Genomic DNA, 23,348 nt, shown 5'->3' with positions numbered 1-23,348 from the left:
AGAGAAAAAGAGAGAAAGACAAAGACAAAGAGAAAGACAGATACCAAATAGTAGGAGGATAGAATCACTTTGTTTCTATTGAATTGTTACTGTTTTTAACAGTTATTGTTACCTTTGAATTCTCAGTAAAAGGTGATTTCTGACATTGGAACAGAAAGTACCTTTAGGATGGATTTTTTAACCCTTTCTGTGAAAGATGAGACTTTTCAGATTCACAATGGACTCAGTGCTTGCCAATCATGATGTCTTAAGTAGAAATAGTGTTTGCTGGCTCCATGAGCTGGTGCTTTACTGAAGCAAACGGAGTTGAGGATTTGTGACTTGATCTAATGGCAATGGCTTTCCAATAGACATGCACGGAATCATTGATCAGTGTGCCCTCTCCTTGTTTGCACTGGAACACCGTTCAATTTACACCAATTAAAGAATGCTTGGTTTGGGTATTGAAGAATAATTAAGAGATGCAAATCCCCAAGGGCTTCTAAAGATGGCATCTGACCAGAATGTTGATTACGGCATGAAGGCAGCGTTAGTATTTGAATAGTTTGACTGATATACAAAATCATTACACCGTCTCCCTAGGAAGAGTGACATTAGGTCAATGTATGTACTTGCCTGGTCACCCTAAACAAATTTGACAAGTCTAATTTTAAGTAATTGCTCAGAGTTGAGTGGCCGCCTCTGTCCCCACAAGGGCAGCTGTCTGGACCACATCTTGTAATTGAGATGTGTCTTTACACTATATGTGTCAACTCAACATGCAAATGTGCTCTCCAAAAAGGTTAAGGGTTGGTGACGCTCCGTTGAATCATTTTCCAGTCAAATTTCAGCGTGAAAACTTTACTGTAACTATTAGTCAACTCATCCACTAATTCTCCCTCGTTCCCTCTAGGAAAGATGCAATTTCTTATCCGCATCAGACTCCAGTGTTCCTCGAGAGACCATCTCAGAATGTGTTCCCTGGACCAGCAGATCAGCATCCCCTGGAAACTTGTTAGTAATGCAAAGTCTTGGGCCCAACCCCAGGCCTGCCGAATCAGACATAGCACAGGTGATGTCCCATCATTAATGCTTTAATAAGACCCTGGTGATCTAATGCTCACTCAGGTTTGAGAACCACTGATCAAACCCACCAACTCACTTTATCAGTGATGCAATGGAAGCCTGGTAAGTTACATAATCTGCCTAAGGTCACACAGCTCAAATGACAGTGGAGGCTAGGGCTAATCATATTGTGTTCAAAACATTTAATTCCTAACTTATATCATTCAGTTAAAGTTTTGAAAAATGGCTTGCTGCCCTCTTCTTTGTTCTTTTCTTTTCTTTTTTCTTTTCTTTTCTTTTATGCAGCTCTCTGCTTGTTCCTGAAAACATGTGCAGGGTATGTTCTGAAAGATGGCTGGTTCTCCACCTTCTCCTGCACCCCAGAGAGGGAGCCTCCTGGCCCCAAGCAATAGGATGAAGCCATTGGACTTAGTTGTTAAGCAAAGGACCATCTGAGCCAGATGTTGGATTGCCAGTGTGAGCGCCTTGAGAGGTATCTTCTGTCCATGGAGATCATGGATGATGTGACCCTTCATCGAGCAACTGTGAAGACCAGAGCTCCCTGCTGCCCCCCGCTGGATGTGTACAGAGATCAACAATCTACTGTGTTCAGTTCCTGTTATTCTGGGGGTGTTTGCTACTACTTTATAACCCAGCATATCACGGGACCCTCTGGGACATTTGAGCAGCCTTCTTGCACTTAAAAATAAGTGATGTGGGTGGGGCACCTGGGTGGCTCAGTCAGTTAAGTGTCTGACTTTGGGTTAGGTCATGATCTCACAGGTTCGTGGGTCTCAGCCCCATGTCAGGCTCTGTGCTAACAGCTCAGAGCCTGGAGCCTGCTTTGGATTCTGTGTCTCCCTCTCTCTCTGCCCCTCTGCTGCCAGCGCTCCGTCTCTCAAAAATAAATAAGCGTTGAAAAAAAATTTTGTTTTTAATAAGTGATGTGAAGGCATTCAGGTGGTTCAGCCCATTAAGCGTCAGACTCTTGATCTTGGCTCAGGTCATGATCTCACAGTGGTCGGGCCCTAAGCAGAAAGCTCTCTCTCACCCTTTCCCTCTGCCCACTCCCCTCAAAATAAATAAAAATAAACTTTAAAAAATCTCTTTTAAAAAGTGAGCAATGTGTAGGGCAGCGAAGAAGGGAAAAAAAAGAAGCATCTTCTCTATTTAGAATATAATTAAATATAATATTTCCAGGAGGATATAAGGATGGGAACCAAATCTGAGTTACTACGTAAACAATAGATTTCAGCTGTTTTACAAACCACTGTATCCTTTGTCATTTTGTCCCAGTCTGACCACACCTGAGCTACATTTACGTGACTGCAAGTAAGTCAACCAATTCAAACCTGAAATTAAGGGTGGGCTCATTCTCAGGCTATACAAGCCCCCATTCCCAGTGTTTCATCAAGCAGCTCAGCCATTCAGCTCAAGTGCAAGCGAAAGGTTTTTCCAAGGTGCTCAGGCTTGGGGCAGATGGATAAAAGCCCTTCACGTTGCGTTGCGTGCTCCCCTTCCCCCCCCCACTCCCTGTTCTTTTTCTTCCCTGACCCCCTAACCTCCCAGGTGAGCCTCTGCACCCAACACCCCACCTGCTCCTTCCCCACCCCCACCCCTTGCCTCTCTGCCTTGGTCCCTCTCTCCACAGCAGCGATGCTGAGCCTTTCAGTCACTTCGTCCCGGCTCCCCTGTGCAGGGCAGGGGGTAAAAGCGCCTCTGAATGGGGAGGAGTAGACTGGGTGGATTAATGGCAGAGCAGAAGAGTGATACAGCCCAAGCAGAACAAAACGAGGGCAACCCGGACAAAACAAAGCGTCACAATAGATCATTTCTGAAAAGTCATCCGGGCAGCTTTGAAACCCAGGGCTGTGTGTCGCAGGGCAGTTTCACATCCATGGGCTTTCAAGAGACATGAATGGAAAAGACACAGTAACTCTTTTTCATACCCCTTTTCAGGGGTCTTGTCGGCACAGAAGGATTTACCATTCAATTCCCATACTTTTATGTGGGAAATTAGGAATTTGCCCCTTAAAAAGAAATTGCCTTTTAAACTCTCATAAATTGTGGGGACTTTATAGATTTACCAAAATTTCTTCCTCCTTCCCCTCCTTTCACTGCTATTTCACGCTTAAAAATACTCGTAAACACACACACACACACACACACACACACATTTCCATCTTCTCCACCTTCTTCTGGGAATATTTTATTCAGAAAATCTCCGCCCAGTGAGAGAGTTCATCTTTTCTCCCCCATACACTGTTTGGGTTTTGTCCTTACCTATTTCTTCGTTCAACCACATTTCATCCCAGACCCAACTGCTTTTCTGAATATTTTCCTATCCTAGAAAATATTAATCACTGTATATTTGGAAGGGCTGCCAGGGTTGGGCCAAGTTGGTGAAAGGTCAGATGCAAAATAATATAAAATAAGACCTTCACTGGGGCGCATGGGTGGCTCAGTCGGTTAAGTGTCTGACTTCAGCTCAGGTCATGATCTTACGGTTCGTGGGTTCAAGTTCTGCGTCGGGCTCTGTGCTGACAGCTTAGAGCCTGGAGCCTGCTTCAGATTCTGTGTCTTCCTCTCTCTCTGACCCTCCCCTGTTCATGCTGTCTTTATCTCTCTCTCAAAAATAAATAAAACATTAAAAAAAAAATACCTTCACTCGTTCACGGACCCAGCAGGCATTTTACTGAGTAGCCACTGACTGACTCACCCTGAATACAGGCTACTTTTGAATTGTCCGATAAAAACAATCAACTTTTACTAGAGGAGAGCCCAGTAAAAAGTGTCCCCAACAAGAATGGCCCCACCGGTGTTTCCTGCATCAGCCACCACGTATCTGGCTCCTTCTCAGAAGCCCGTGGTGTTTGGCCACGTTAATCTCATTAACCTTCCCTATCAGTTTCAACGGGACAGAAATGAAGACTTGAGAACGTGGAGTCCCTGGTCTGAGACTCAGGCTGAGACAAGTCAAGCTTTGGCTCTGAGCCAGTACATTTGATCTGACTCCCCAGGCCTCTTCCAAGGGCTTTTTTTTTTCTTTTTTTCTTTTTCTTTTTTTTTTTTTGAGCAGAGGAAGAAAGTGCACGCAAGGAAGGAAATCCAGCCACGTTTGACCCGGCTTCCCTCTTCCCTCCTCCTGCCCCCCCTGGAGAGCCTTGTTCCAAGGCTGATTCCCTGGAGCAGCTGTACTGAGGGCGGCCATTCTCTAGGGGCAGTCAAGCATACCCCAATTCACCAAGAGAATCCTTTGGGGTAAGAGACCGAAAGGGCTGGGGGGAAGGGAAGAGAAAGGAAGGTTTTCCTCCCCAGCAGGTCTGTAAGGCGAGACCGGGACACACTAACCATTTCCTGATGTGCAGAAGCTGAAACTTGGACTTCTTTTCTTGTTAGATTTCTTAGATACGCAGGAAAAAAAATCACCAACAAATTAGCATCTCACAATATCCTTAATATCCTTATTAGGGTCTATGTCAGACCCTGATATCACTCGTCTGTCCAGAAAAATAAATAAACAACAGTGTCCTATTTCTGAAGCCAGCTATTAAAAACCTTAAAGATGTGCAATATCTAAGTGTGTCTGATCCAGGCCCTGTACACCTGAACTTACACAGTGTTAGATGTCAGTTGCATCCCAGCAAGGCTGGGGAAACCTAAAACCTTAGAAAGAACACCCCAATAATAACTGCATTGACATCTGCAAGTCTGGGAACTGTATCATTTCCTTCCTGAAAGAACTTGCTTGTGAATAGCTGTTTCAAAAGGAGTCAGGATATTGCCCTTTAAGAGGCAAAATCTCCCTCAGAAAAATTAATACGTGAAGGAAAGAAGGGTTCATAAATATAGCCCTCGCTTGCTTGAGAAAAAACAGGTAGCTTTAATGGTCTGAAGAGTTTTATAAACTAAAGTGTGCCCATTTCCTTCTTCCCCGTCTCTGAGCCAGAGGTTGAAATTCCAAAGGCCAGGGCCCTGAGAAGCTTCTAGAAGCCCCACCATGGCAAGAGCCCCTACAAGTCCCAGAAACGGCAGGCACACTGTTTCAACAACCTCACCCACACCTGTCAACTACAAATGTAGACAAGATGACAGCACCCTAAACTCTAACCCAGCATTTCCCAGCCTGTGTGGAACTGACAGCATCGTGCTTATGAAACCCTCTTCCAACTTAACGCTTGAAATGACTGACTTGTACTTACTTTGTTTTTTAAGTAGGCTCCACACCCAATGTGGGGCTGGAACTCACAACCCCGAGATCAAGAGTCACATGCTCTATTGGCTGAGCCAGGTGGCCCTATATTTATTTTAACTGAATTCAAATACTATATGGTTAGAGAAATTCTTCCGTGATTTTGAAAATATCATAGGAGTATGCGCATTTTTCATCTATGTGGATGTAATTTTTTTTAAGTTTATTTATTTTGAGAGAGAGAGGGAGGAGCAGAGAAAAAGAGAGAATCCCAAGCAGGCTTTACACTGACAGCACAGAGCCCGGTGGGGCGCTCAAACCCATGAACTGAGAGATCATGACCTGAGCCAAAACCAAAATTCAGACACTTAACTAACTCACTGAGCCTCCCAGGTACCCCTGTAATTTTATGACCCATCTCAACCTTCACTGCTAGGACCGCTAGGGGCTATGTCAACTGCAGAAATTCTTACGCTTCCACAGTCCTTTGTCTATCAAGTAGTAAAAGCGATCTTAAACAGTAATGGAGCGCATTATCTCTCCCCTGAAACATACACAGACACTCCTTGCTAAAACCCTTCAAAAGCCACAGGTGTACCGGCCCCCAGCCATCTTGTCAATAGGAATGTGTCTGTCCACTCCTCATTCTTGTCTCCAGCTACTTGTGCTCAATAAGTCCTTCTGATGTGGGGCTTTTGCACATGCTCCTATCCACGTGGAAGGCTGTGCCCCCGCTTTCTGCCCACCTGGCTTCCCATCCTCCTTTAGGGCTCAAATGATGCACCACTTTCCCCTGGAGCCTTCCTCCGACCATGCCCTCTAGAGTGGTTTTCTCTCATTCCTGTGTCTATATCCCAGCCCCAAGTTTACGTCCTTCACAACGCATGTTCCAGTCGGTAGGTATTCTAATTTTCTGTCTACTTGCTGTGTCTCTCTTCCCTGCTAGAATGGAAGTTTCAGCAAGACAGGAGCATGACTCTTCTGTTAACTATGGCACTGCTGGTACAGAGCTAGTGTATTTTCAGGAATATTTTTAGAATGAAGGAAAAAATGAGGGAAGACAAGATATTGACTTGAAATCATTTCTCTGCTTCCCAGCCCAGAAAAGTTCTGTATATTCACAGGGGGGAAAAAAAACCCTCAGCTCTTCCATTAAACAGACATCAAAATACAGTAGTTCCTAGAATTGAATTGCATTCTCTTTCACACTCTGGAGTTGGACACGGCAGGCTGGTAGAATGTTGTGTTTCCCACAGTAATGACGAGATCCAGATTCTCCTTCTCATTGCCTCCTATGGTACGGGGCATGTTGCATCTGTGTGGTTTAATGGGGTGGCCAGCACATCCAGGTTCCAGCCCGTGGGAAGGGAGGAAGAAAGGAAGCCTAGAAAGAATGAGTTCCAATTAGGAGCTGAAGCAGAAGTTGCACAACACTTCTGTTCACATTTCATAGGCAATAACTTCGTCCTACGTCCAGAAAGGGAGGGTGGGAAGTAGAGTCCCTCCAGCTGAATGACTTCACGCTGGGAGAAAAGAAAGACAGGTTTAGGGAAAATTTGCCATCTGCCACATGTTCTTCAACTCCTTTTGAGTAGAAAACGTTCTGGTGCCTACCCCAAGGTAGCAGAACCCATGTACAGACTCTGTCTTTGATTGGAGGAAGAAGACCTCCACCCCACCCCCAGATGCCCCACCGTCACATCGGAGCTGGGGGCTGGAGGTGTCGCACGATGGCCATAGTGGCAATTACTGCAGCTGCCTTGAACACCGAGGCTCCAACATGCTCAATCCTCCCCCTTCCTCTTTGGCTCCAAAGCTCAGCAAACATCCAGATGTGTTTTGTTTTCATCCCCAAATGTTCCCATCCATGTCTTCATTCACTGTGCAAGAACGTGCAAAACACAACTGTCCAGAGTGTCTGCTGCTTTAATCTGAGGCCAGGGAAACAAAGCAGCAGACCTTTTCGGTGTAGCCGAGACAAGCCTACACTACCAGCTTCCCTCAAGGTGATCTTGAGTAAATTATTTAATATCTTTAAGACTCGTTCTGCCCATTCCCAAAATGGGGGCTAAGATACCTTGCCATGTGGTTATTATCAGAATTAGCTCGTGAATGTAATGATCGTAGGTCTTTTTAAGAAATACCTGGCAAGTGGATATTCAATGTAGTTTTCTTTCAATCAGCGGCTTTCTCTTGTTAAATCCCAGCCTGATAAACCATCTCTTTTCCTCAACCTATACATATCCCTCCAGCCTATACTCTGTGGCCTACAGCCTTGTGGAAACACCCCAGTACACTTTTGTCTCTCTCTCTCTCTCTCCTCTCACTTCCTGTCCCATACTTGTTCCCATTTTTTATTTCATGCCTCGCACTCTTCAATGGTTATTTTGTAAGAATTGTCCAGTCTCGCTGGCTGGATTACAAGTTCCCCAAAAGTAGCAGATATCACGTTAAGTTCCAGCTCGCCATGTCCAATGCCATGGGACTGCATAACATCTACTCAACAGACGTAACATCCACTCAACAGACACTCCACTGAGTTGTCGAAATAAAGACACCAGTGGACTGAAGTTAGATAGACATAACCTTAGAAAAATAAATTAATTCAGCCATATTAGTCCCAAATGTTGGTTGATTCGGGATCTCTTTTTCAAATAGTAAAACATTCTGCTTATGTGAACTGAATGACTGACTCAACTATCCCTCTTTGGAAGAAGCTGAAAATGCTGCCTAAAATTATACTGCTCGCTGGAACTTCTGGTAACTCAGGATGCTGCCTTCTGGGTGGTGTTTATTCTATGCCACAAACACCTGAATTACTGAAATTGAAATCCATCCAGTTTCTGTGTTTGGGGTTCCAGCATTTTGTGGGCTGGCAAATGTGCCTGACAAAAATCTGGGGAATGCTTGGCCTTTCATCCCTCTGAGAATTATGCCATTTTCCAAGAAAAGCTAAATAGCTCATTCATGTTTCACCCTCTGTTCTTCCAGGCTGGTTTCCTGAGGATATTTTTTAGCCAGACTGCTGTGTGTGTGTGTGTGTGTGTGTGTGTGTGTGTGTGTGTGTGTGTGTTAAATAGACTGTTGGAAACTGGGAGTTTTAAACTAAAACTTATATCGAAAGATTCTTGAGTGCATTATCAAATGAAGAATATCATCCTCATTTCATCTATTTCAAACTAAGAAAAAAAATGGAACATATAAATCGCATTCAAATCAGTGGCTTTTGCTAACAAATTCCCCCAGAGTATAACTTTAGATCCACATAAAATCTCTCAGTCCTGTTTCAGAGAAAGCTAACTAATAAGTACCATCAGGTAACAGAGCTGCCATGCTCTTTTTTTCCTTCCACCTCATTTTTATCAAGAGAAATGGGGAACTTCACAGTTCGAGGGCTTTACGCACAGGAAGCCCTAGTGTGGCCTTAACATAAGCTGACGCTTCTAGAAGGGTGAGGTCACGGAGGAGCACAGCTCCTTGACTGGACAGCATCCTTTAGGGGTTCCCAAAGGAAGGTGATAAGTGTATAAACCACCCACAAACATGGGGCGTGCTCAAGGCCATCTGAAACCTTGGGTCCTGTTTGGAAGACGAGAGGATGCATGGACTGCCGAGCACGGAGCCTGGATTCACTCCCCAAACCTAAGCAATAAGCTCAAATGCAGACAAGGAAAATACTTAGTTTGGCTTAAGTGGGCAGTTCAGGCCAGTGTGAACCGGGCAGGCAAAAGGGTCCAAGAATCTATAAAAGTTCTTTAGAAAACAAGAAGGCATTGGGAACAGAGATGGGCTGGCAATGGTAAATGTGTTCCCCTCAAAGCTAAAGTCGAAACCTCTTGAATATATCCAAGATGTTTGTGGTACCTACCTGTGCTAGTAAGATGAATTTTTCTGACTTCTGTATTTTATGTTCTCTATGGTCAGCATGAACTTTTTTCATAATTAGGAAATTTAATTAAATTACAACTTGTAAATATCTATCTATCTATCTATCTCTCCTTTTCCTCAAAATGATGAAACCAGCAAGGCCTTCTAAGAGGACTCTTGAACTTTATCACAGAGGATTAAAGCCCACATGGTAGGATAGAAATGTGCAAATTACTCCCATGGGCACAGAGCAGAGGGTAGGGCTATGGGGACAAGAGGCAGGGCTGGGAAGGGTCCCAAATACCACATCTCAGGGACCTTTTGTTTCGGTTAGTGGGGGCTTGCTGAACCGAACGAGCCAGTCTGTCTGGCCCCATCACATGCTCGAGGTGCGGAGGGCTGGCCACGCGCTGCAGGCCATGATCGCTGTCTTCAGAGAGCATGTAGAAGAGGCGCCCTTGCTTTGTAACGTAGAATGATGACAAGTCACGTGGCTTCCATCATTGAGAAACTGAGTCCTAGGGGAGCAACGCAGCCTGGTGTCTGATGACATTTAGTCCAAGAGTATGCACAGGACAACAAGCAATGTAGCAGATGAACAGGGGGCCCTGGAAGAAATGGCGCTGGTCCATGGCACAGCCTTCTAACCTACTGTGCCAGTCAGGGTCCCGGTGAGAAACAGAGGGCTCATTCAAATGGGTGACTCCGGATAGGCCGATGAAGGGTCTGTTTACAGACATGTCACAAGGGTTAGGAAAACCAAAACTGTGGTGACCAGATGTCACCCCTAGGCTTGAAGCAGCACAGGGGAGGGGGTGACTCCTGCCACACAGAAAAGCAATTGTGTCACCCTATGGTCAGCAGAAGGGACTAACGGGTCATCAGGACCCTGACCTCACTCTCCTGTGCCTCAGTTTCCAGCTCCTGACCCAGCCAGGACCTGATGGCAAAGAAGCCATTGATGCCACCATTAGGGACCTACCTTCTTCCCAAGATTCTCCACTGAGCAGGGTGGAAAAGGGGGTAGAGGGGGTCTGGAGGGACAAATGGAAAATGCCCAGCCCACACACTGTGTACTTTACTTTCAAACATTCATTTCCTAGTCTCGACCTTTCCCCACTAGAACATAAGCTCCCAGAGGACAGGGCTTTGACCAGTCTGTTCTCCACTGCATTCCAAGTACCTGCACCCAATAGGCATGCAGAGAATGTCTGTTGAATGTCTGAACCGAAGCAAAGAAGACAAGCAGCATTTTACATAAGGTAAAAATAGTTTTTAACGGGGTGTTTCCCTACGGTAAACTGGCTCTTATTTTGACCATTCCGCCCAAAGCAAAATGTAGCCAACATACATGAGAAGGAAAATACGGTGGGGTCTAAGACTTGCTGAAAAGATTCTATTTATACTTTGCTTGGAGTGAAGAAAAGTTTTGGGAAGCGGACCGAAGAATTTTAAATCGCCTTAAAGAAACACAAGAAATACATCTTTCCCCTAACTCTCAGACCTGTGGTCTAGGGAAGAGAGGATGGTTGCCAGGATTCTTAAAGAAACTCAGTGTGAAATAGTGAAAAGATGTCAGGCTGTGGGTTTCCTTGCCACGGGAGGTTTGGGAGACCAACATTGTCTGGATTTGATGACAGGTAATGACATTAACTAATTACAAAACTAATCACATTTGGAGCGGTGGAAGCTGAGATCATGATAAGCATAATCAAATCCCTGACTTGAGGGCCTCAGGATCGGAGGATAAGCTTTCCCCCCTCACAAAGCTTGACCAGATGCCTTTCGGAGTTCTTTGTCTGAATGTTTTGGAAGATACCAGTGAGAGTCAGAACAGCATTGTGAATTGCAAAGCCCGGTGGCAGGTCTGGCACTAAGAGAGGGTGCTATAGGGACACCGCGTGGGTCCCTACTGGCTGAAGATGAGCCTTGTCTACCCCATCTTTAGGAGCTCCATCAAGGGAAATGTCAGGGCCTTGACCCTCTATCCATTCGCCCTAAATGTGAAAGGCCTGTGTCCCCCTCACGGTTTGGGTCATCTTGCACAAACTCCAACCCATTGGGGCCTCAGTGCCTTCTTCCGCAAAGTAGAGATTAAAATACCAGTTGCATTCGCCTCCCCAAATTGGCATGAGAATCCAGTGAAGAGTTTACTTTGCAGATTATCAGCTGCTTTAAATATAACAAGTATTACTAGCGTCAGCCAAATCCCAGGCCTGAATCCCTATGATATGAACACCTCACTCATCAGAAAGGTGGAGAATCTTTAAAATAAAGAAGCTGACCACCTTCTGGTGGTAGGAAGTCCTCCACTGCTTTCTCTCTCTCTCTCTCTCACCCCTCTTGCTCTCTCTAGCCCTGTGGGAGGAAAGGGAAGAAGCTGGCCCCCTTCAAAGCTATTCCAGCCCTTTATCGAGACAACGGAGCAGAGGCCTTGGTCATTCTTCACATCTGGTAACATTCCTTAAGCCCCAGTGTAAAACTTGAAAGGAAATGAAATCCTAAATGCAAACACTATCTTTCAGTCTCTTGGAAAATTATCTACCACCACTGTCTCTCTCCTCCCAATTCACTCATCTTCAATTAAAGCGGTCTTTGGAGTTAAACCTCACTGTTCAGAACCCAAGCCATCGCTTAAGAAAGAGAAAAACATTAAGAGATCCAGACTTCAATTAACTTTGCCATTGATTTTTGCATAATTCTTGGGGGGAGGCATGATTCTTTTGGTAAAGTGAGGGCGCAGAACTCAAAGATTAATGGAGGTTCGGATGATGCTGGTGGGCAAGGACTAAAATATACTCAGTCTTGCTCCCCAGGCCCTGCTGAACAGCAAAAACATTTGGAAAATGGCCTAGAAGAGAGACCTGTTGAATTGCCCATACCAATGGGTCACTGCATTACTGCCACTCCACTAACGACATTACAGCTACCCGGGTAAAAAGCCTTAGGTAAATAGTGTTTCCTTGTACTTTTTCATCTTAATGTAATTTATATATTTGGTGTTTTGTAAACAACTGTGCGATTTTTCTTACCAATCGATAAAATACATAATCCAATCTTGCTTTTGTCAAAGCTGCAATTGTCCCACAATTGTTGAATACCTACCACTCATAATGGGACCCCCGGGTTTGCATGGCTCACTTGCATACATGCACATGCACACACACTACGTAAATATGATGGAGGAACCTGCTGATACAGATATAATTTTTAATGTGTCGTGTCACTGAATGTCTATCAGAGGAAAAAAATCTGTGAAAATAGATTTAAAACAACAGGCATTTTAATCAGGTAAGTACACAGCATTCATCTCTGTCCTCTAGAAATATGATTTCAGCATAATGAATGAAGGGAAGGAGCTCACTGGAATACAGCCTTTCTGAGCAAGAGTGAAACCAGCTATCATGGCCAATCCTTTCCCCCTGTGGGGGATGGGAGTCCTGCTGTGATGAGGAACAAGATCATCATCCAAACTAGAAAAACTATTAGGATGGAGCAAAGGAAAGAAGATGTAACCATAAATGATCCAATTGGGAATTTCATTTTAAGATTGATTCCAACCATCCTTGACCTTCTGATGGGAAGTTCAACCCCGCGATAGAACCTGGCAATCTTCAGAAGTCCTCACAGGGGTGGAGCAGAAGGTTCCTTCTGTGGTAAAGAAGTCACCTTTCCAGGAAGTACAACGCAGTGAATTGAGGCCCATGGCCTCCTCTCAAACAAAATGCAAAAAGTCATGCCATGCAGTAGGCACCTAGGCAAAGCCATAAACATGAGCCTGTTGCTTGCCACTCTTGTCAGAAAGAAAGCATTGGATTTGCATCTGATGAGGTAGCTTTTTTATCGTGATGCCAGTGCCTGCCATCTCCTAGGGATCCTGCAGGTGAGGGGGCCGAGCCCGGGGAGTGGCATACAGCAAGCCGATGCTCAGGCACGTACTGGCCATGTGCTCTATGTTAGCTCTGTTCCAATGGCTTTACCCCTCACCCAACCCTGTGAGGAGTTCCTGTCCTCCACTCCATTTACAGATGATGCAGAGACACATAAAGTGACTTGCCCAAGGTCACACGGCTACGAGGTGCTGGAAAAGCACTCACCAGCCAGACAGCCGACTCTGAGAGTACCAACTAACCATAGTGCTGCTGCTCAAATGAGCTGAACAGAATTGAATGGAAAGTTGGAAAAGCGGTAGCCTTGAAAGAAGGCAGGAAACGATTTGGCTTAATTATAATCATCTCCAAAATCAAACCCAATTTGCTGAATTCTCCCCCTCCCCCTCGCCAGTGTTGAACAACGTTTCTATGAGGACAGAGAGACAAACATCCTCTCTCTGCCCACCCTCTCTGAACCTCCATCTTGAATCTTCCCTGTGAGAAGAACCAGTCCCAGCACCGAGAAGCATTTCAGGGATGGCAAGAGAGAGGAAAGGGTCTATCACAGAGGTCAGCTCGAGACCCCAAAAACTCTGAACTCCAGCAGCCCCATCCCACCACTCAGCCCTGTGGTGTTGCCTCCCTCCTCCCACATGCAGGAGTGGAGGCAGGCAGACCCCAGGGTTCATCCCATTTGACTCATCCATTTTGACCTTGCAAAGAGTGTTTCTACACGTTCTGCCCATTCTTATTTTTTTAAATGTTTTATTTATTTCTGAGAGAGAGAGAGACAGCATGAGCAGGGAAAGGTCAGAGACAGAGGAAGACACAGAATCCAAAGCAGCCTCCAGGCTCTGAGCTAGCTGTCAGCATAAAGCCCGACGCAGGGCTGGAACCCACGAACCTTGAGATCATGACCTGAGCCGAAGTCGGACACTTACACAACTGAGCCACCCAGGCACCCCATGTTCTGCCCCTTCTAAAACAGAGCTGGTGCTGATCTCAGTCCTCAACTCAGGCATTAAAAATGTCTACGTTTTGGGGGCACTTGGGCAGCTCCATCTTGACTTCAGCTCAGGTCATGATCTCAGGGTCATGATACTGGGCCCTGCATCAGGCTCCACATTCAGCCTCTCTCTCTCTACCTCTCCCTCAGCTGCTTCCCCATGCTCACTCATGCTCTGTTTCCCTCGCAAAATGTGTGTGTGTGTGTGTGTGTGTGTGCGTGTGCGTGTGTGTGTTTCATAACTTAATATAATGTGTATTTTGAAGCTTCATTCTTCCAGGGTGGCAGAAACTCAGTAATGAAGTCTCCCTTATGCCTAAGCCAAGGCCAAGTTCTGGGGATTCTTTAGTTCTAAGACATGGTAGGGGAGAGGCCAGCAGTGTCTCTTCAGGAAACCTCTGATATGTCACTCAGTCCCCCCTCACCTTGGTCCTCACACATCTTCTGCCCAAGTTACTCTGGACACCCTCGTACTCCACCCATACAGCTTCCACCAGATGGCCTGAGACCAAAGATAGATCTCCTTCTCCCTGCCCCTTCCCCCACCTTCATGATTATGAAATGTCCCCAGAGACTTATAATCTCCACTCTTTAGCTGGGCCCTAAGTTCTTTCTGTTCCCCCCAAAATATAGCAAAACACTAAGGCTTACATCTGGAAGGACATCACAGAAACCCAACAGAGACTTCCAAATTCATTGTGAGACACAACAAAAAAATCGGGCACACAGACACCTTGGGTGGCTCCCTCAGTTAAGCTTCTGACTCTTGGTTTCAGCTCAGGTTGTGACCTCAGGGTTCGTGGGTTCAAGCTCCATGCTGTCAGCACAGAGCCTGCTTGGGATTCTCTTTCCCTCTCTCTCTGCTCCCCACTCTCAAAAATAAATAAAATTTTTAAAAATCAGGCACAGTGCTAAACAAAGACGCAGTCAAGGAACCAGGCTCTTCCTAGCCTCCAGCCTGTTTAATGCTGTGTAACGATGGCAGCTGTCCCTTGGGCATCCCATATCACATGAGCAGGACAAAGCTGGCCAGGAAAGAAGTGGCGATAATGGACCATGGCCTACATTTCCCGCTCAGCACTGGAGGCACCTGCCCACTCTAATCTGTAAGATGGTGGGAAGGTGAGCTGTTGGTTTTCTAGCTTCTGTTACAGGAAATAGACAGTTGGGAGCACATTGAGGGTGTCAACCAAAAGACTCTGCCACAACCAGGGTAAGACTCATTTTTCACTGTCACTTCCCTCCCTGAAAAAAAAAGTAGGCACTGGCCTAGTTGCTTGAATGCAGTAAAAGTGAAGAGAAAAAACTAGAGGTAAAAGGTTGGATAAAGCTTCACACAGTATTATATACCCTCATGGTTCAAGAATGCCTTGGTTTGGGTAGGTGCCCAGAGGAAGTTCAAATATTACTGGTTTCTCTGCAGGATCAGACTCAATGACCTAGATGTTTGAGGCCTTCATTTGAACTCCTGCACTCTCAGGCTGCATGACCTAAACCAAGGGCCTCTGCTCTTCCATCCCTATCTTGGCCTGGGGCAAAAGACCCAGAAGGCACTTAGTGGATGAATGTTGGGCCAAAGAAAGTCCCAAATTTGTGAACAGTAGAGGTTGGGCCAGAATGTGGTTGGGATGTTTCCTAACATGTATGACACCAGAAGACCCAGTCACTAAGGGTGAACTTACAGAGACTTGCCATTTAATGCCAACTGTGTTCTACCCAGCTCCTTTGGGTGGCATGGAAGGGTCAGCTCAAGGCTCAGTGCACCTACAGAGGTCCAAAGACCGCCTCCCAACAGCTTCAAAATCACTTTAGCCACCAAATGGTTTAGCAGAAAGGCTGACCCACCTGAATCTCAACCCTAGGTCTGCTCCACTAAAACCTTGAGAAATCCTTTGAACTGAGCCTTAATTTCTCTATCTGTAAAATAAAGACTACAATATCTACCTTGCACAGTTACTGTGAATGTGGCAGATAGTGGATGTAAAGCACCTGTCCACTGGCCTTCTTAGCCCATGGTAATTATCTTGCAGAAGGTCTTAGGGTCTTGGATTGGACCAGGAGTAGAACTCTGCCTGCTCTATCAGGGTAGATTTCCTCTGGGCCAGGAGGTGCTCCAGAATTGGATTTGGTTGGTTGGTTCGTTAGTTGGTTGGCTGAAAGAACGATGGTGATAGGGCAGGTTGGCTGGGAATGCCCTTCAATCCAACATGGCCAATAAGTGCTGCCTTCATGTGGGGGCGGCACTTTGATCTCTATGATTTGATCATACAGTAACACCACTTGCAGAGTGATTCATTCTTTAGAGCTCTTGGGGCACCTTTAGTACTAACTACACTCCCATATAGTCATCTGTACACAAATGAGTGTAAGAAGTGTTGTGACCAACACTACACTCAGTACAACCAAAACAAGTTGTGCTTGGCAAAAAATAAAAGAAAAAGAATCTCTGGCTACATTAAGTGATGTAAGAACCAAGGAGGGAAGAACCCCATATGCTTGAGAAGACCATGTCTGAAGTTCTGGGGCATTCTGTGAGCTTCCCTATGGGGTACAAACTGAAACCTGGCTGGGGGAAAGGGTGGCCACCAGCACAAGGAGAAAGTGCCTCCGCTATTCTAGAGTTGTAGAAATGGGGCGTGCTCTCCTTGGCAGGGGGATAAAAGGATAAAAACTGTCGTCAAATATTTGGAGAGAGCTATCATGGGCAAGAATGAACTTTATCTTATGTTCATCAAGAAGTAAAACTAGGAGCACCTAGGTGGCACAGTCTGTTGAGCGTCCGGCTTCGGCTCAGGTCATGATCTCACAATTCGTGGGTTCGAGTCCCACGTCGGGCTCTGTGCTGACAGCTCAGAGCCTGAAGCCTGTTTCGGATTCTGTGTCTCCCTCTCTCTCTCTGACCCTCCCCTGCTCACGCTGTCTCTCTCTCTCTCAGAAATAAATAAAACATTAAAAAAAAAAGAAGAAGAAGTAAAACTAGAGCCACTCGTGGAGTATTCCAAAAAGGCGTCTTTTGATCCAACTGAAGAAAAGGACTTCCATGACCACATTTGAAGATGAGATGTGCAGCCCTGAGAGACAGTGAGTTCCAGAAGCTAATGGTATTCAAAACCGGAGAATGAGTGCATGCTGAGGAGATCATATCACCCATGCCTCATGTGCCTGTGAGGAGAACCAAGGAGATCATTGCTTCAAATCCCCTTAGATGCCACCTCTCAGGTGGCGACTTGGCCACACTGCTCTGGACTGTCAGCTACTTGCTTCACCCTATCTCCACTCCACAGATTTGGTCCTGTGCAACCCAATGGAGCCTCTTCTTCTGTCCCCTTGGCTGGCCTCTGCCCTCTCTTCTCAAAGCCTCCTTATTACCCATGACGCATGAGACATTCCAGCAAAACTCCACTCCTAACCATATTCAACCCAGAGGTAAGAGGGGCAAGTAATGGGGTGTTAATGTCCCATTAGGAAAACCATTCACCAATTGGTGGTGGGACTGGCACGCCAATTCTTTTGCCACCTGTCCTCTATTAGTCCATCCTGAGACCCAACAGTTTATGCTCTGGGAGGACAGTCCTTGTATTGGGTTCCCATGGCTGCTATAACAAACGTGATGGCTCAAAACAACAGACATGGATTATTGCATAAGTCCACAGTCAGTACTGCTGAGGGGCCAGCAAGGACAGTGCTGCTTCCAGAGGCCCTGGGGGAGGGTCCCTTCTTCACGGATTTCAGCTTCCAGTGACTGCCCACATGCCTTGGCTTGTGACTGCATCACTCAAACTCCTGCCTCCATGATCACACGGCCCTCTCTTCTGTGTGTCAGATCTGCCACTGACTCTGCCGCCACCTTGTAAAGATATTTACCATCGGATTTATGACCTACCCAGATAATCCAAGGTGATCCCTCCATCTCAAGATTCTTAGTCACACCTGCAAAGCCTTTGGCACGTTAGGTAACATTCATTGGTTCTAAGAATTAGGACACAAGACATTTCATTGGAGGCCAATATTTAGCCTATCACCAACCCAAGGACTAAGCAATCAGTTACACCACCTGCCAAGTTGGGGCCACATCAATAACACACCCTTGTATTTGCTCCTTTCATCTCAGCCTCACCACCATTCTCCCAAACCTGTCCCACTCTGGGACTGAGCTCTCCACTAAAGAGACAGCACATGAGATTTTTCCTCAAGCTCTCCTTCCTGGGGAACCCAAAGTAATATGTGTAAACCATCAGGAACATGGTACACAGTAGTGGTAAGTATCCACGGCTGTAGTAATAGAAGAACAGCTCCTACGGTTTTCAAGGAGATGTCACTTTTTTCAAGAGCATTGTCTAATCACTTAAAAATAGGCTATACACTGAGAAAATGGAGGTCATCTATTTCGGTGGGATTTTACACTGCGCTGAAAGATTTATTTCCCCTCTATAAAACATTTCCACCCTGATGACAATTACTCAGGAGAACACCTGCTAAAAGATTAGAATTAGAAAAGGAAGGGCTTTCCCACAGCAAATGGAAGACAATTCACTCAATTACAGGGATGTTAAATAAATTAGTTAACGCTTACAAATTTCTTACAGATGAAAAGTGTTATCTGTATCACTACTAAGACCAGCTATGAATATGTTTTTTGTGTGCTGAACCAAATTATACTTCTTAAAAGAGCAGCATCCTAGGTCCTGGGACCATCTGAGAGGTAACACAGTTTTGTTGATGAATTATAGAAGCAGACACCACCACCCCCAAATTCAGTTGGCAGAGCTGTGACTGACTTATGGAAACAGAGGGGAAGGAGAATGAAGCAGAATTTTCTACTGTACCTCTCAGAGGTCTTTGCAGGTGACAATTCTCCAATGGAAGATTCTGGAAGGTTTGCTTTCTTATGAGGCAGCTTCACTGGCACCTGCGTGCCAGACTTGGGCTCACAGATAAACCTGAAAAAAAAAAAGCCCACAACACTGAATATCAAGAAAATATTGGCAAACTTCCCTGTTAAAATAGCAAGCATCAAAAACAGAAACTTTCAAGAATTTCACTCCTCCTACCATGACAAGGCAAATTTAATATTTTGGTGGAAGCTGCTTCCTCCAGGCACATTTGATAACCGTCATTTCAAAAATTACTGGACACATCATTGAATGAATACAATCTGAATGAAGGCTGTATTTAAACAGTGTGGTAAAATAAGTCCACATCTGGCATGTTTAATTTATGTCATTTAACTGGACAATTCGTATTTGAAAATTCCTTTGATCTGGATTCCCTTGGACTTTGTATACAAAATCTTCACTTGCAAATTTTCCAAACCTAGATTGTCTCCATCCTTTCATTGCTGGTACAGTCTGTTATCAACATTTCAGCATCTCTCTCTTTGCTTTCGTGGTGTGTACACACACATAAATAGTACACGCACGCACACACACATGCACACACACACAGACCATAAAACAACATGTTAGGCTTTTGAATGATAGGATTGCTCTTCCTTTCCCATCCCATCTACTCTCTCATTCTCCATATCACGAATAAGGGCCAACCCCTTGGGCAGGACAGAGGAAATCCAGAGGAGAATCTATATCCTTCTGGAGGATTCTCATCTCAATGATCCAAGAACAAAATTATTCTAGGAGTCTTCCAATGCTCCTTTACATAGTCCTCACTCTCCCTGAAAAATTCAGCTCTTTTTTCATGCATAGCAGCCTCTTAAGTAATATTGAATAGTGAGTGAATGAGTGAATAAACTAAAGAACTGAGCATTTTTGAAGCCATGGAAAGAAGCATGATGTAAGAAAGCATATGGTAAGGGTGTCTGGGAGGCTCAGTCAGCTAAGTGTCTGACTTGGGCTCAGGTCATGATCTCACAGTTCGTAGATTCAGGCCCTGAATTGGGCTCTGCACTGATTTGAGGAACCTGCTGGGGATTCTCTCTCCCTCTCTCTCCACCCCTCCCCAACTTGCACTTTCTCAGTCTCTAATTAAAAAAAAAAAACTTAAAAAAAAGTTTTTTAATGTTTTATTTATTTCTGAGAGAGAGAGAGAGAGACAGCGTGAGCAGGGAAGGGTCAGAGGGAGAGAGGGAGACACAGAATCTGAAACAGGCTCCAGGCTCTGAGCTGGCTGTCAGCACAGAGCCCGACGTGGGGCTCGAACCCACAAACCGTGAGATCATGACCTGAGCCGAAGTCGGACGCTTAACTGACTGAGCCACCCAGGTGCCCCTAAAATAAACTTTTTTAAAAAAGCATATGGGATACAAGAAAGAACCGTGACTTAAATCAGGAAACCTAGCTTCCAGCTCCCCTGATGACTTAGTACTTGACCTTGGGTTAGGCTATCTGTCTTATTGCTTCACAAGCCAAACAGAAATAACATTTATCCTGATGTTTTCATTTGTCACAAATATAGCATCTTATGGTTTAAAGACTCACATTCTCTTACTTGACCCATTCAATGACCAATTAGTGGCAATGGGTGCCCAACTTCCATAATGTTGACCATAATGTCTTGAAGTAGTTAATAAATAAAAATGCACTCCAAGCCAGAAGTTTCAGCACCTTCCCCTCCATGTAGTAGACAAAGGAAGAGCCCCGCCATGATCAATGCCTTGCGGCTGAGGCAATAATGACAGAGCCCTTTCTCAAACCATGATTTCCTGCCCCAAGTCTGTGTCCCTTCCTGCTGTCTATACACCAGTACCCGTAACATAAGCACATTCCCAAAGACCCTTTCATCAGGTGAGGGCCGCCATCCAAATTCCTACAAGTACATTTCTCAGCATGGAGTAGTTATTTAGCAGATACTCAGTGAACTGGACAGACTGTATCAAGAGTCAGCACACTTTTTCTGTAAGGAACCAGTCAATCCTTTAGATTCTGTAGGCCATGTGGTCTCTGTTGCTACAGCTCCATGTTGTAGTGCAAAAGCAGCAGCAGACGATCCATCAACAAATGCGTGCAGCTGCGTTTCAATAAATCTTTATTTGCAAAAACAGGCAACATGTCAGCTTTAGCCTGCAGGCCTGTGGTTGCCAAACTGTTGGACTGCATCAACTTCCAGAACCATCTTGATGTCAAAGACATTATTTTAAAACTTCCTTTTAGAAACAGGGTGCCGACAACCCTTGATGAACACATACATCCAGGCAGGCACCTTTGTCCCTCTTCTTCCACTGGCCTCTGATAAACACCGACTGGCAGAGAGGACATGGGGCATTTATCCTTCAATTGCAGTTATTCTGAAAGACAAAGCAGGGGCAGAGATTAAAACCAGACCCCTAGTCTCTGTGCCATGCCTAACATATCAAGTGCCCCTCTTCAAATTGTACTGAGTTCACTGTCTACCTAATAGAGAAAATAGAACCATTCTTTCACTTAATCGTCTTTTAGTAAGGGTCTGGGGGGGTGGGGGACAAGGTTTACTAAAGGCCCTTATAAAATGCCGGCTGAAAGGAATAATGCTCCTTGGCACCAAAGAATCTTTTTCATGTGAAGCTACATGATCACTTTTCGTTTTGTTTCTCAAGCACCCCATGGCACCCATCCATGTATGAGGCTAATAACTGCATGAATCTAGTTAAAAGGAACCAAGCAATTATTTTAATTAGAAGAGAACAAAAATAACACTCCTGGATTCTGTTTTAAGGGGCAAGAAGGAAGTAGTCAGGGTTCAAAAAGATCCCGCAAAATATTTTTGTGAAAGGAAAAATAATTAAGGCCAAATTTAGAATGTGCTTGCAATAAATGGGCCAAATAAAATGAATGGCCCCACTGTGCAAGCAAAACCCATTCATATATAAGAGCCCCAGAAAGTCCATTTTTATGTGATACCATTTTGAGGGTATAGCCAATTTTACAAAGTGAAAGTGAATGTCTAGTAGAGACTTTAATGATCCTTGTGAATCTCTTACACAATTTCTTATAGAGTTTCTGTGTAAACTCTTTTATTAATAAGAGAAAAGGGGAAGGATATTGGTCAACTTGCCTTTCAAATAGGATTATTTTTTTCATTTAAATTCTTGGAGGAAAGTGTTTGAATTTGTTTCTCTGGAAAAAATTTGTCTTTATAGAAAATCTTTGTCACTAATCCATTCTACAAAATGAGAATTCCATCATAAGAGTCTTATCAGGTGAACTGAAATCAGTCGCTCAGGAAGAGATTGATATTCACAGATTTTCCATAGCTTCTAGTCATGGCATTTGGGCCATCTCATTCCATCTTGGGCTTCCAAAAAAAAAGATGAAATGAAACTCAAACAAGTCAACTAGTAAGTGCTGTTCCTTCTGTTTAAGTCTAAATGTGTTTACTGAACACCTGTTATCATCCAACACATAGTGAGTTATAGACACAGGAACTAAGATCTGGACCCAGCCTTCAAGAAGTTCACAGTCTAATCAGAAACAAAGCCATGGATGAGGAGGGGACCATGCATCTCCAGTTGGGTGGGATCAACAGTCTCTGGCCTGAGTTGATTGTTCAAGAATTACCTGCCCAGGAGAATGACATGGACAGCCCATCCCCTGCGGAAAGATCGGCATCCACAAAAGCTGAGACACAAAGAACTCCAGGGGAAAACACTGGGAACTGCAGCAGACAGAGCTGCTGGGGAGTAAGGAGAAGACTGAAGTGGAGAAAAGAGTTGCTGGAGAGGTAAGCAAGAGCCGGGTCACAGGAGAATTCGTGTGTTGTGTTCATGAGCCTGGACTTCCTCTCGTACAGCAATGGAGAGCCACTATGCAGTTTTCAACATGGACTAACATGGCTGGCTGCCTATTTTAGAGTGAGCACTTGGATGGCTGGGAAGGGGATGAAATGGACACTAGGTGCCCCACAATTGCCACAGCCCAAGCAAGAGGTGACAAGGCCTTGAACTTGGATAATGGCAAGCAGGAATGGAGAGATGGGGTCAGATATGAAATATACAGTATGGAAGGAGATTAAAATTTAAAACAAAAAACAAGCAAACAAAAAACCTCCATGGAACAGTACCTGAAGGGGTCAAAAAGTAGATGAAATTGGCTTTGAAGGTTCTCAGTGGGAGCAGGTGTTTCATCTGAATGCTGGTCATGTGTCCAAAAAGCTTCTCATCTCATAGGCTTTCCTTTAAACCCAGGGTGAACTGTGATCGTGGGTTCTAGCACTGAGATGCAATAATGGACTTCAGCCTTGGGCACGTGAGCAGGCTGTGAGTGCCTGTAAAAAACTCCCAGAAGATCATGTAACTTCCATTTTCTTCCCCAGGCAAACTCACACAAAACCAGCCTTCTGCTGCCAGTCTAAGTTAACATCTACAGAAGCCTGGAATGAAAGAACATTGTGGTGAACACTTACTGTGCTGGTTAGTTTTATGCATCACCTTGACATG

At 44.9% G+C, this 23,348-nt stretch overlaps 1 long non-coding RNA gene across 1 annotated transcript; it reads right to left on the bottom strand.

Annotated features, from left to right (window-relative positions):
- Window positions 1-5,445: 5,445 nt before the first annotated feature.
- LOC144219317 (uncharacterized) lies at window positions 5,446-23,264 on the bottom strand. Its single transcript, XR_013331371.1, has 4 exons — window positions 22,973-23,264; window positions 21,123-21,221; window positions 18,808-18,921; window positions 5,446-6,620 (listed from the first exon to the last, which is right to left on the bottom strand). It is a non-coding gene; the product is annotated as an uncharacterized LOC144219317 (long non-coding RNA).
- Window positions 23,265-23,348: the final 84 nt, after the last annotated feature.

Source organism: Crocuta crocuta, unplaced genomic scaffold (assembly GCF_008692635.1).
Source record: "Crocuta crocuta isolate KB4526 unplaced genomic scaffold, BGI_CrCroc_1.0 scaffold118, whole genome shotgun sequence".
Taxonomy (NCBI): domain Eukaryota; kingdom Metazoa; phylum Chordata; class Mammalia; order Carnivora; family Hyaenidae; genus Crocuta; species Crocuta crocuta.
The sequence above is the reverse complement of the archived record's forward strand: the minus strand, read 5'-3'. Positions and strand labels throughout refer to the sequence as shown.